This window comes from Lynx rufus, unplaced genomic scaffold (assembly GCF_022079265.1).
Source record: "Lynx rufus isolate CCGP_SWC_20201006 ecotype Redwood Valley unplaced genomic scaffold, mLynRuf1.p SCAF_3, whole genome shotgun sequence".
Lineage (NCBI taxonomy): Eukaryota > Metazoa > Chordata > Mammalia > Carnivora > Felidae > Lynx > Lynx rufus.
In genome coordinates, this window is record NW_025814845.1 from 5,811,780 (window position 1) to 5,825,230 (window position 13,451).

The following is a 13,451-nucleotide window of genomic DNA, read 5'->3' on the forward strand; positions in this document are numbered from 1 at the left end:
GAAAATCTTTGACATATTCCTGGAAATGACATGTGTAGGGCTGTGTTCATATTCGGAAATTTCCACATGTTCTTCGGGAAAGATTCCAACTCTCATCTTACCTACATTTGAGGCTCTGCAGAAGTAAGGAAGTGATTTATAAGACAAAAGTGTCAAGTGTCTAACTGAATATTTAAGGTATGCACAAACATGCATACAGAGCTTCTTGACAAAGTCTGGGATACTCACTGGTTACAGGCCTTTAAGGATATCTCTGTACAATAACTAGCTGACTACTAAGTTAATAGAAGAGAAATGTCAGTGGTCATACATGACAAAGAATGCAGACTTTAAAGAATTGGCTCAGAAAAATCATTAAACAAAGAGCAAACAACAGCAACAACACATCATGGCGAGAGGAGGGTCTGATTTGCAGAATTGCCATCTTATATTATTTTAAACGTCTGTTTTATTTTTTAACAAAAATTTATGAGCTATGAAAGAAACAACAGAGCATAGCCTATCCACAAGAAAAAAAAAATCAATTAGTGGAAATGGTACCTGAGGAAGTCCCGGCATTGGACTCACTAGACAGACATGACATAGGGCAACCTTGTCTAAAGAACTAGTTAAGGGTGCTTGGGAGGCTCAGTCAGTTGAGAGTCCCACTCTTGATTTCAGCTCAGGTCATGATCCCAGAATCATGGGATCAAGTCCTGCACTGGGGTCCACACTGGATGTGGAGCCTACTTAAGATTCTCTCTCTCTCTCTCTCTCTCTCTCTCTCTCTCTCTCTCTCTCCCTCTTGCTCTTCTCCTCTGCCCCCTCCCTCTCAAAAAAAATAAATAAATTACTAGAAGAAAGTATTAGAATGATGTTTTAACCAAATAAAAAATCACTAAAAAAATAGGAATTAGAAAACAAAAAAAAACTAAACAGAAATTCTGGAGTTGAAAATACAGTAACTGAAATGAAAGAGTCACGAGAGGGGCTCCGCAACATATTGCAGCAAGTGAAAGAAAGGACCCACAACCATGAAGATGTTATATGGGGATTATCCAGTCTGAAGAACAGAAAGAAAAAAAAGGATGAAGAAAAATATAGAGACACAGAAACATGTGGGACATTATCAAGCACACCACATTCATAGAAAGGAGTTTCCAGAGTCTCATAGGAAATGAAAAGGAGAAAGAAAATGAAGGGAAGGCGTGAAGAAATAAAGTCCACTTTTTAAACTGGATGAAAAACTCTTACCTGCACACCCACAGTGGTCAATGAAATTCAACTCAGAAATCCACACTTAGACACATTATGTCTAATCAAAGGCAGAGAAAATTTTGAAAGCAAGAGAAAAGCACTTATCATGTACAAGTGTTCCTCAGTAAGATTAACACGTGATTTTTTTGACAACAACAAAAATATGCAGGGCAGAAGGCAATGTAATGCCATCCAAAGTGTTGAAAAGAATACATGGAATGCTCTCCCAAATAGACCATATATTAGCCATGAAAAAAAAAATCAATAACTGTTAGAGGATTAAATTCCCACAAAGTATATTCTCCTACTAAAATTGTATGGAATTAGAAATATACAACAGATGGAAATTTAGGACATTCACCAATATGTGTAAATGAAACAATGCACTCCTACATAACCAATGGGTCAAAAGAGAAATGACAAAGGAACTTAGAAAATACATTGAGATGCATGAAGAAGGAAACACAACATATAAAAACTCATAGGCTATACAAATATTAAAAATAAAACTCATGGACCATAATGAAAACAGGGCTTAAATGGAAATTTATAGGTCCTTATGCCTATATTAAAAATGATAAAAAATAATACCTGGATTGGTTTGCTAGTGCTTCCAGGAGAACATGCCTGGGTGACTCAAACAACAAAAACTTATTTCTCAACAACTCTGGAAGTTAGAACTTCAAGTTCAAGGTGTTCACATGGTTGTTTCCTTCTGAGGCTTCTCGCCTTGCTGGTAGATGGCCACCTTCTCCCTGTGTCTTCAAGTTGTCTTCTTTATGGGCATGCTCGTGTCCAAATTCGTCCTTCTTATAAGGACATCAGTCATACTACATCAGGGCCCACACTGATGACCTCATCTTAACTTAATTACCTCTCTAAAGATCTCTCCAAATATAGTCACATCTGAGGCAGGCAGTGATAGGATTTAACATAGAAATGTCTGGCCCATGAAATCACCCAAATCAATAGCCTAACCTTTCATTTTAAGAAACTAGAAAATAAGAAATAACTAAGCTCGAAGCAAACAAAAAGAAGGAGATAACCATTAGAATGCAAACACAATAGAGAATCGAAAAATAGTAGAGAGAAATCAACAAAACCCAATTTATTCCTTGAGAAGGTTAAAAACCCAATTTGTTCCTTGAAAAGATTAAAAATTTGACAAGCTAGTTACACTGACTAAGGGGGAAACAACAACAACAACAACAAGAGATTACTAAAATCAGGCCTACAAGATGATCCCCTGTTAGGACCCTCACAGAAAGAGGCAGCATTATAAAGTTTCATGAAAAGCGGTTATGTGAGACTTGTTTGGCCATTGTATAGCTGCATGAAGTGAACCTCAGACCTGGAATAACTCTGTACATGGACACAGGAACCCTCACATCCATGTTGTGCTCATTGCCACGTTCGAGCCTATCATTCTCTGTTCTGGACTTGATGTATACTGCTCTGCTCTAGTCAATGACTATGTATCATATAGCACCTGGCCAACCCCACTGAGGCATCTATTCTCGGGGGGGAAGGAAAGGGTTTCTTTGCCTGCAGCACAAAAGGGGTTCTTTCAGTGCTATCTCCCTGCATAGAGGCAAGATGGGACCCATTGGCCAGGAGGATCAATTTTTGTTATTTTCACTGATCTTTCTCTGTCCCCTCTATGTGTTCCATCAAGTGCCTGTGTGAGTCATGTCTGTCTTGGTGACCCTGACACCCGCAAGCCATGCACTGGGTTATTATCCTGGGGCTGATGTTCTTTATGGAAGACAACAGGCGACCCTTGCTCAACACGTATAATTCTATACACATTTGAACGTCAACAAATTAGCACTGAAGTAAAACACACATATTCCCAGAAAAGCACCAACTACCAAAACTGACTCCAGAATAGACAGAAAATAAAAATACACTATAACAAGCAAAAAAGAGTCAGCTATTAATCAAAATCTTTCTACAAAAAAAAAAAAAAAAAAAGCCCAGGATCAGATAGTTTCACTGGTAAAAATCCACCTAACGTTTAAAGAAGAATTAACATCCATCATTCACTACCTCCTCCAAAATATAGAAGAGAAGGTAAAACTTTCCAACTTCTTCTGTGATAACGAAATATATAAACGTATCACATAAGGGAAAACTACAGACCAATAACCCTTATAAATATAGACGCAAATATTTTCAAAAATTTAGGAGGAAACCAAACAGAGCAACATATGTAAAGGAGTATACATCGTGACCAAGTGGGATTTATGTTAGCAATATAAGTTTGGTTCAACATGTGAAAGTCAATCAATCCATGGAAGTCACCATATTAAGAGAAAGATGGACAAACTTTCACAATCATATAAATACCCACAGAATAAGCATTTGGAAAAATCCAATACTCATACATGATAAAAATACTCAGTAAGCTAAGATTTTTTTAATATTTTAACTAATTTATTAACTTTGAGAGAGAGAGAGAGAAAGCACAAGCAGGGGAAGAGCAGAGAGAGAGAGAGGGAGAGCAGAGAGAGGCTCCACACTGTCAGTGCAGAGCCGCAAATGGGGCTCAACCCTACAAACCATGAGATCATGACCTGAGCCAAGAGTCAGATGCTTGACCAACTTAGCCAACCAGGTGCCCCTCAGTAAACTAGGAATAAAAGGAAACTCCCTTAACCTGATAAGGGGCATCTATGAAAAATCCACATTTAACATCAGGATCAAAACACCATAAGGATCAAAATAAGGATTTCTGCTCCCATCCCTTCTATTCCACTTTGTACTGGAATTTCTAGGCAGCAATTATGACTTTGGGTTTTATGAAATAAATTTTTAATTATTATACTAAAGCGTCAGAAACAAAAAGGAAAAAAAATACTAGATAAATTGGCTCTAACAAAACTAAAATCTTAAGTGCTTCAACAGATAACATCAAGAAGGCAAAAAGATAACAAACAAAATTAAAGAATGTATTTTCAACTTATATATTTAATGAGCATCTAGTGTCCCGAATATATATGAATAACATTTACAACTCAAGAATAAAAAGACAAATCACCAATTAGAAAGTGGGCAAAGAGTTGAATAGACATTTTTCTAAAGAAAATCCACAAATGCCCAAGAACTACATGAAAGAATGCTTGACATCATTATTTGCTACAGAAATGCAAATCAAAACCAAAATGAGATACCATTTCATGCACACTAGAATGACTACAATGGACAAGATGGACATTAACAAGTGTTGGAGAGGATGTAAAGAATTTGAAATAAAATTTGTAAAGACTTTTGGAATGAAAACTGCAGCTACTTTGGAAAACAGCTTGGCATTTCCTCAAAATACTACACAGAGAGGTACTATCTGAAAGCAATTGCACCTGTAGGTGTATATCCAAAATACATGAAAACGTACATCCACACCAAAACTTGTATGCAGACACATAGAAGCATCATTTATAATAGCCAATAAGTGGAACAATCTTAATAGTTATCAACGGAGTAATAGATAAACATATAAAAAAATCCACAAAATAGAGTATTATTCCATTATAAAAAAGGATAAAGTCCTGGTGCCTGCTTATGTGCATGAACGATGAAGGCATTATGCAAAGCGAAAGAAGTCAGACATAAAAGGTCACATCTGGTATGACTCCATTCACAGAAAATGTGCAGAATAGGCAAATCCTTAGTGACAGAAAGTAGATTAGTTGTTTCCAGGAGTTGGGAGAGGGGGGAATGGGGTGTGACTACCGAAGACTATGTAGTAGTTTCTGTAGTTTCTTTTTGGAGCGATGAAAAGTTTGTAGAATTAGATTATACTGATGGTTACACTTTCAAAGGGTGAATATTACTCTGTGGGAATTGAAAGAGAAAGAAAAGAAAAGGATCTTCCCCACATGTCATATACTCCAGGAATGCCGTGGATACTGCCTGTCACATCATGCCTGAACTTGCTTGTCTCACCTCTTGCTTCAGTCAGCTTTGGCCCCTCAAGAGACTGTCATGAGGGCAGTTGTCACTTACTTATGGAATGCACCATCTGGATACACATTAGTAGATACATAATGAGTTGTCCAGGGAAAATGTGTTTATTTTTATTGGAAATATTTCAAATCGCCCAAGCCATAAACATGAGTGTGTGACATCTTCCTTGTTGGCACTAACTTGCTCCTATGCTCCCACCCTATCATGTTCCGTGAACTTGGTTGACCATCACAAGCCAGTAGTCGGATACCCTCGGCTCGTCCCCCTTGATGACACAGCATACCCTAACTGTTGTTCTTAATATGATGTTCACAGTCATCAAGTTTAGTCATTGGCCTAAAATAATCTAAAATAAATATCGTTATGATCTAATCCATAATTATATTGTAATTGAGGATAAGAGATAGAAATTGAGTTTAAAATCAATATAAAAAGGATAGCATGGGGACTATAATCAATAATATTGTGATAACTTTGTATTGTAACAGATGATAACCACACTTATCATGGTGGCCTCAACTACATTATATGTAACTGTCAAGTCACTATGTCATACACTTGCAACAAATCCAATATTGTATATTAACTATGCTTCTATTAAAAATGTGTAAATCAATAAATTTCCTACCATATATGATGTTTCTTTTTCAAATTTTTTATAACATTTATTCATTTTGCAGAGACACAGAGAGACAGGGCAAGAGCGGGGGAGAGTCAAAGACAGGAGACAGGCTCTGAGCTGTCAGCACAGAGCCCAGCGCGGGGCTCCAACCCGCGAACCGTGAGATCATGACCTGAGCCGAAGTCAGACACTTAACCGACTAAGCCCCCCAGGCACCACTATGTGATGCTTCTTTTTTTCAACGTTTATTTATTTTTTTGGGACAGAGAGAGACAGAGCATGAACGGGGGAGGGGCAGAGAGAGAGGGAGACACAGAATCGGAAACAGGCTCCAGGCTCTGAGCCATCAGCCCAGAGCCTGACGCGGGGCTCGAACTCACGGACCGCGAGATCGTGACCTGAGCTGAAGTCAGTCGCTCAACCGACTGCGCCACCCAGGCGCCCCTGATGCTTCTTGATAAATAACAGAAACAACTTATGTGGGACCAGCACAGTCCACGCAGAGCAAAAAGCATGTGAGCATGAGATCCCAGAGAGAGATCTGAATGAAGCATTCAAGAAATTTGGCTGGTACTTTCACTGCCCATCAGTTCCAAAGGTGGTATGCGTGTTGGTGAGTTTTCACACTGATCATGAAGGCCACGGTGTGCTGAATCGTATACTTAGAGTGATCACAGCCATTGGCAATGTCAAGTTTAATCATTTTGATTACCGCTTTTGTAAGCTTTCCTTGGGTTATGCTGCGATAATCAACAGCAATCTGCTATCTCACCGGCCTCCAATAACAAAGGTTTAGTTCTTTCCTGTTTTACGTGTCAGCAGCTGCAGGTTGCCGTGACTCTGCTCAGAGCCTCTTTGCACTCCACAACGCAGCTTTGAGAATCCGCCCTTACCTCAACCTTAGGATAAAAAGAGAGGAAAACGACATCCAAACCACACAAGGATCTGAAAGCTTCTGTGTGAGTAGGATAAGGTCACTGCTTATTTCCTTCTCCTTCCTGCAGCAAGGCATAGGGCCGATCTTGATATATCAGTGATGTGCACCCATCTCTAGATGCTGGCGAGTGGCACCAGAAGTCACATGTCAACACACGGCATTGAAAATTCTCTTACAGTAGGAGAGAAAAGATAAAAATAAAACAGCTTGCCACATCCATGCTACTGTCGCTACAAGAACCTGTCCCTTAGTTATCTTTCTGCCTTTCATATACCACCTGTTTCCTTCCGTAAGGATATCCTTTCTAATATCCTCCTGTGCTTTGACACCTGGCATCTTCTATGAAATCCCCACAATCAAGTTTCTCCATCTTATTTTCCTGATTAAGGTATTTGGTACCTTCTTTGTCTTTCCATAAATTGTTTTCCTAAGGCTTTATTATGAAATTAATAAATTGCTACCATGATTTCATACTGATTGATATTCTATTACCTCTGTCGAACCGTAAACTACTCAAGACTGGAACTATCGAAAGTTCTCTTTGGTACTTGGATTCTGAAACTGTAAGCTTTCAGTGTTTGCTAAATTAGTGACAGAACACTCTCAAGATCTATTACGAAGTTGGACACTTTATGTCTTATTTGATGACACTCTTTTCCATTTTTTCCCTTCTTCCCTGCTTTCTTTCTAACTTTAATATTAGCTGAGTGCCTTCTATTTGTTCAACAATGCAATATGGAAAAAAAAATAATGAATAAAGCATTATTTGTTACCATTCAGGAAACCACAATTTACTAGAAGACAGAAATACTTGAATAAAGAGTCAGATCAACTTAAATCACGCCCAGATTGATGTCACCAACATGAAACTGAAATCTGACAGCCTCCATATCTTCCCAGCAATTCAATTGCAGAGCTTTTGGTATTCCAATTCAGGGAGTTTTGAATGGCATTATCTTAATTGTAGAATGTCTAAGGGAATTCTAAACAAATTGTATGTCAAAATCCTTTGGTCGTGTTTTATGGTTGACACGCTTTCTTATATTTTTCAGACAGCGGTCCTTCATGACTCATACAAGGAAATCATTTCCTCATAAGTCTATGTTTTCATGTTTTTTTAAACTGGCCTGCTGACTTTTAAACAATTCTCGTCTTATTATTGCCACAGCATTCATCAAATCACTGTTATCGTCTTGTCATCTTGTCCCCAGTGTATTGCAATTATCACCAATGTGTTGGTTGTTAATTAAGTAATAAGTTATACTACAAATGTTAACAATGTGCTGTATCCCAGAAGGTTTCATTTGAAGGTGGTTAAAATAAGAACTAGTCATCTGAATGAAAATACTTACTGGTTGAGATAAGGAGGAAAAGTAGAATCCCTTTTCCTAGACAACTAAAGTTCCATGAGAACAAAAATGCCTATGCAGTAACATAGCTTTTGAGGTCATGAAATATCTACAAGGTTTGGCATCCTGTTCAGAACAGACAAAGCCACAAGGGATAAGATAAAAAGCTAATTTTTGGTGGAATAACAAAGTTTGATCTATTCTTTAAAATAGGCTTTCTCCATGATGCAGGTTGATTGAGTTAGCTGATAATCCAATCATCCAAAATTCCAGATGCTTTTGAGGAAAACAATGGGCTCACTTCTCCAAAACGTTATCTCCCGGTCCTGGGAGGAAACTTCACTCTTTCCACAACTCTTTTAACTCCTTCTGATTATGGAAAGAATGTTGCCTAGATTCTTCGTGCCACACTTCAGAAGGAAATTTAAACAATTGTCACCTCCCAGAGATGGTGAAGGAACAGTGAGGAAGCTGGAAATATGTCATTGGAGCAGAATATTAGCTACTAATTGCTGCAAAACAAGTTACTGCAGAACATGGAAGCCTGAGACAACAATACATTTATGATGGCACAGGGGGTCGGTGGGTGGGGCATTTGAGTGACTTAAATGCGTGTCTCTGGCTTAAGGTCTCTCATGAGGTTACAGTTAAGGTATTAACCAGACGTGTCATTTGAAGGCTTGACTGGGTTCGAGGACCCTCTTCCAAAATGGTGCGCTCACATGTCTAGCGGTTAAGGGCATGCTGGCTGTTGACAGGAGGTACCAGTTCCTCCTCTCCACAGGACTGTTTGAGTGTTCTCATGGACCTGGCTTTCCACAGAGGAAGTGATCCAAGAGAAAGTATGACAGACCATTGCCAAGACTATGCCTACCAATCGTCTAAAATAAGTCTTCGGCCTAGAGTTTCTTGACTTCAACATTATTGAAAATGTAAACCAGACAATTGTTTATTACGGGGACTTTTCCTGTGCATCCAGTGATGTTTTTAACATCATCCTACCTACTAGACATCAGTCATAACCCCCACCCCCAGCTGTGACAACCAAAAACTTCTTCAAAGGGCAGAATGACCCCCAGTAAGAACCACTGAAACTCTTAGCAGTGACAGGTTCTCAACTAATGCTGACAGAAAATACAGTTAGCGAGGATGACAATCAGGTTTAGAGAAAAAAGAAAACACAAAATCTCTGGAGTCTACTCCAGACCCCGGAATCAAACCTGGTATCAGTGGCACCTGGGTGGCTCAGTCGCTTGAGTGTCCCACTTTGGCTCAGATCATGATCTCACCATTCATGGGTTCGAGCCCCGCGTCGGGCTCTGTGCTGACAGCTCGGAGCCTGGAGCCTGCTTGGGATTCTGTGTCTCCCTCTCTCTCTGCCCCTCCCATGCTCACGCTCTGTCTCTCTCTGTCTCTCAAAAATAAATAAAAATGCTTTAAACAAAAGAAAGAAAAAGAAACCGATATCGAATCCTATGCAAATATTGACTGATCACATCCCATGGTCTGAGATAATGACAGGTCTAGAGGATAAAACAGTGAATGGAATGTGGTGACCATTCTAAAGAAATTGCTCTTTTCCATTCTGTTACTAACACTTTCCAATTCTTATCAGCCACATTCACCAAAAACTCAGTAGGGTACTTTAGGTGAGAAAAACAAAATTATTAAAGAGAAATAATTTTCGACAACACACTTAGCCATAATATACTATTTTTTCTAGCCCCAATTCATCTCTCCATTGGATGTTTTTACTAGAAAGTGTTTATACCTTACCTCAAGATTCAAACTGTAACAAATAGCTTACAAAAATCTGTACAATGGAATGAAAAGTGAAATATACATGAAAATCAGAAACCAGATAATTTTGTCAAAACAAGAATAATGATAATATATTAATATGTCCAAAGCCAGAGAAAAATAAATAATTTAAATATATTAATTACAATGCCTTAATTGATTGCTAAATACACATTCAAATTGCAATTTGAGCTTCCTGAAACGTACAGCAAAGTGGGAGATATGACCAGCTCTATTAATTTCACAGAAATATTCATTCTGTGTAATTATCATCAGTGATTTCTTTCCTCTTTCCTCCCCAAACTGTTGATAAAAGTCGAATTGAAGTTGAAGGGGGGAAATTAGTTTTCTGAGTTAAAAGCTGATGACTGTAACCACCATTAATTTGGATTTGTGCACTGGTCCGCTACGTACTTACATTGGAATTCAGGGTAAATATAAAAAAGTATTTAGACTTGGAAACATGCCTAGTTTTCTATGACAAAGATTGATGGAAAGAAAGTTTACAATTAAAGTTTTACCAATAGGAACCTTGAAAACAAAGTACATTGGTTGCTAAAAGTTAGGGGAAGGGGAGAATGGGTAGCGATGCTATTAAGTATGGGTTTCTTTTGGGATTGATGAAAATGTTATGGAATTAGTTAACAATGATGGTGGTACAACTGTGTGAATGCACTTAACAACTACTGAATTGTACACTTTAAAAGGGTAAATTTTGTCACATGTAACGTATGTTTCAATTTGTAAAAATTAAAAATGTGTCTGTAATATAAATTCTTTAAATTTATTTTGGAGAGAGAGACAGAGCATGAGCGAGTAAGTGGGAAAGGGGCAAAGGGAGAGAGAGAGAGAATCTCAAGCAGGCTTGACATTCAGTGCAGAGCCCGATTCAGGGCTGGATCCCATGACCCTGGGATCATGACCTGAGCCTAAATCAAGAGTTGGACATCCAACTGACTGAGCCACCCAGGCTCCCCAGTAATATGAATATTTAACTTGAAAAATAATCGGATGAGGAGCATCTGGCTGGCTTAGACAGTAGAGTATATAACTCAGAGTCATGAGTTCAAGCCCCATGTTGGACATGGAACCTACTTAATTAAAAATAATAATAATAATAATCAAATGAAACAAACTAGAAAGTTCTTCTACTAAACTTTCAAACAACGACAACAGTAAGTTTTGAGTCTTTTACCTGTGTAGTATTTATGAAAACAACTAGTCCTTTTGTTTTGTTTTGTTTTGTTTTGTTTTGTTTTGTTTTAACCGATATGAAAGCAGGACTCTCAAGGCTTATTGTTTTCTTATCCAAATATGAGGAAAATAGCACCTGCCTCACAGAGTCATTGTAAGGGTTTGTATTAGCCTGGATCCTCCAAGTTGCAGATGCTACAACTGGAATAAATGTCCAAGGATTTAGTAGGTAGAAACTCCATTAGAAAAATAGAAGCTGGAAACACCGGGGACTGATCTGGAACAGCCCTAATCCTAGTGGAGGCAAGAGGAAAGGAAAGTTGTTGGCACCATCCTTGACTAACAGGCAGTCCCAGGAATGTTCAGCAAGGCCATTGTCAAGGAGTCCTCCAGTCAAGGTCAGCCATCAGATGAGAGCTATGTCTCCAAAAGTGGACTCATCTCAGTCACCGGCTAAGAGTGTGGCCACGAAAAGAGTGGCCTCAGTGCAAATGTGACAATAGATTTCAGAGCATGGTAGGTAGGGCCTTTGGTCAAGTAAGCACCCTGTTTTTGAAGGTCCCCAAGTCACATTTTCGTGAATGCTACAATGTTAAATAATGATGTCTAACAAGTGTTCACCATAGGATCTAAGACAGCACATTCTACTAAGTAAGTGATTGATGAGTGGACACTATTGTTATTATTTCTGGATCAGCATAATTGAGACATGATGTTGGGTATGGTAACTCTGTCCACTGCTCAGCCTGATGTCCCCCCCCCCAAGGCAAAAATCATTCCCTAGATATCATGCTAACTGGGGTGTTCCATAGATGTCAATAAACCACAACCACCGGAGTTACAGGGACCAGGGGTTGGGTATATTTAGGAAGGTTGTTGGTTTTTTTTTTTTTATGTTTATTTAATTATTTATGAGATAGAGTGTGAGCAGAGAAGGGGCAGAGAGAGATGCCTGTGAGAGATTCTGTGTCTACAGAATCTGAAGCAGGCTCCAGGATCTGAGCTGTCAGCACAGAGCCTGACGCGGGGCTCAGACTCACGAACTGCGAGATCATGACCTGAACCGAAGTTGGACACTTAACCAACTGAGCCACTCAGACACACCTAGGAAGTCTTAAGTGGACAAAGTTGGAGCCCTAAAGAACAAGAGAATAAGGGAATCCCAGGCAGGCAGAGGGAAATTACCTGTGGATGGGTCTGCTGTCAGCCATCAAAGGTGAAAGTCATGAATTCCAGGATGAGCAAAGGCCAACAGCGATATTGAGACAGTGGTGAGTCACAATATTTCCTCATTGACTATGCTGCCGGTGACCTCCTTCCGCTGAATGTGAGAGAAGCACCTTTGGGGAAGGGGTTCACGGCAGGCAGTGGAATCTCCCAAAACAAAAGAGACAACAGGGGGCCTTGGAAAGACTTCTTGTGGGCTCGGAGTAAATACTACAAATTCAAGACGCAAAACGGAACCCTTTTCCACAGCGTCAAAGAAGTTCTGCGTGTTATTCACCAAGGAGGCAGCCTTCTGGGGAAGAGGAAACTCAGTGATGGAGGATGGGGAATCTTAAGATTTCTAGTTCATCCATCGTTCTTCCCTCACTGCATCAGTGACTTGGAGCCTGTCACCTAACTTTGAAACTACTTTCTCATCCTTTATGAGAGGTGCTAGAACTGCTTGCTCTCCAAGGCCATCCCCAGCCGGAAAAACGCTACAACGTTGCCCTAGGTAATCACTAAAACAGTAGACACTGAGGATTTCTGATCCAAAAGCTATTTTATCCCTTTCAGCTCTCTGCTTCTTATTTTACTCCAGGGGGGAGAGAGGCAACTGCTGCCATCCATCAAAGGTGAAAGTCATGAAATCGCTAATTGGTTTTGAATTTAGTCTCATCAGGGGGTCAAGAAAAAATTTGGATCAGAGCTGACAGTTTCGAGTTTGTCCTTAATTTATTGTCTTTGACAAAAAGAAAAGATGAGATACATTTTTCAAAAGTAGAAGAGAAAAGGATCTCCCAGGTATCTAATTTGCATGTGAGAAATAGGCCTTGACCATCAAGGTTCGTGAAAGTTTGAGTTTGTACTGAAAGTGATAGTTGACTCTCAGATAACAAAGGAATGAAAGGGAACCGGACATGAATAACCCAAAATTATGCCAGCGGGGGGTACCGCAGGGATGACCGAGCTGGCACCAAATCTGATCTAATTGTTGATAGCTCGCCCTGCTCCCCCACTGTGGGTGTGATTCTCTCTTCCTCTTTTCCATCTAAGGACCTCCCGATGTCATGCTTGTCATCTATGCTCACAAAGCTTAGAGAAGAGGAGACATATGGAGAGACCCCAGTCAATGAAGGCT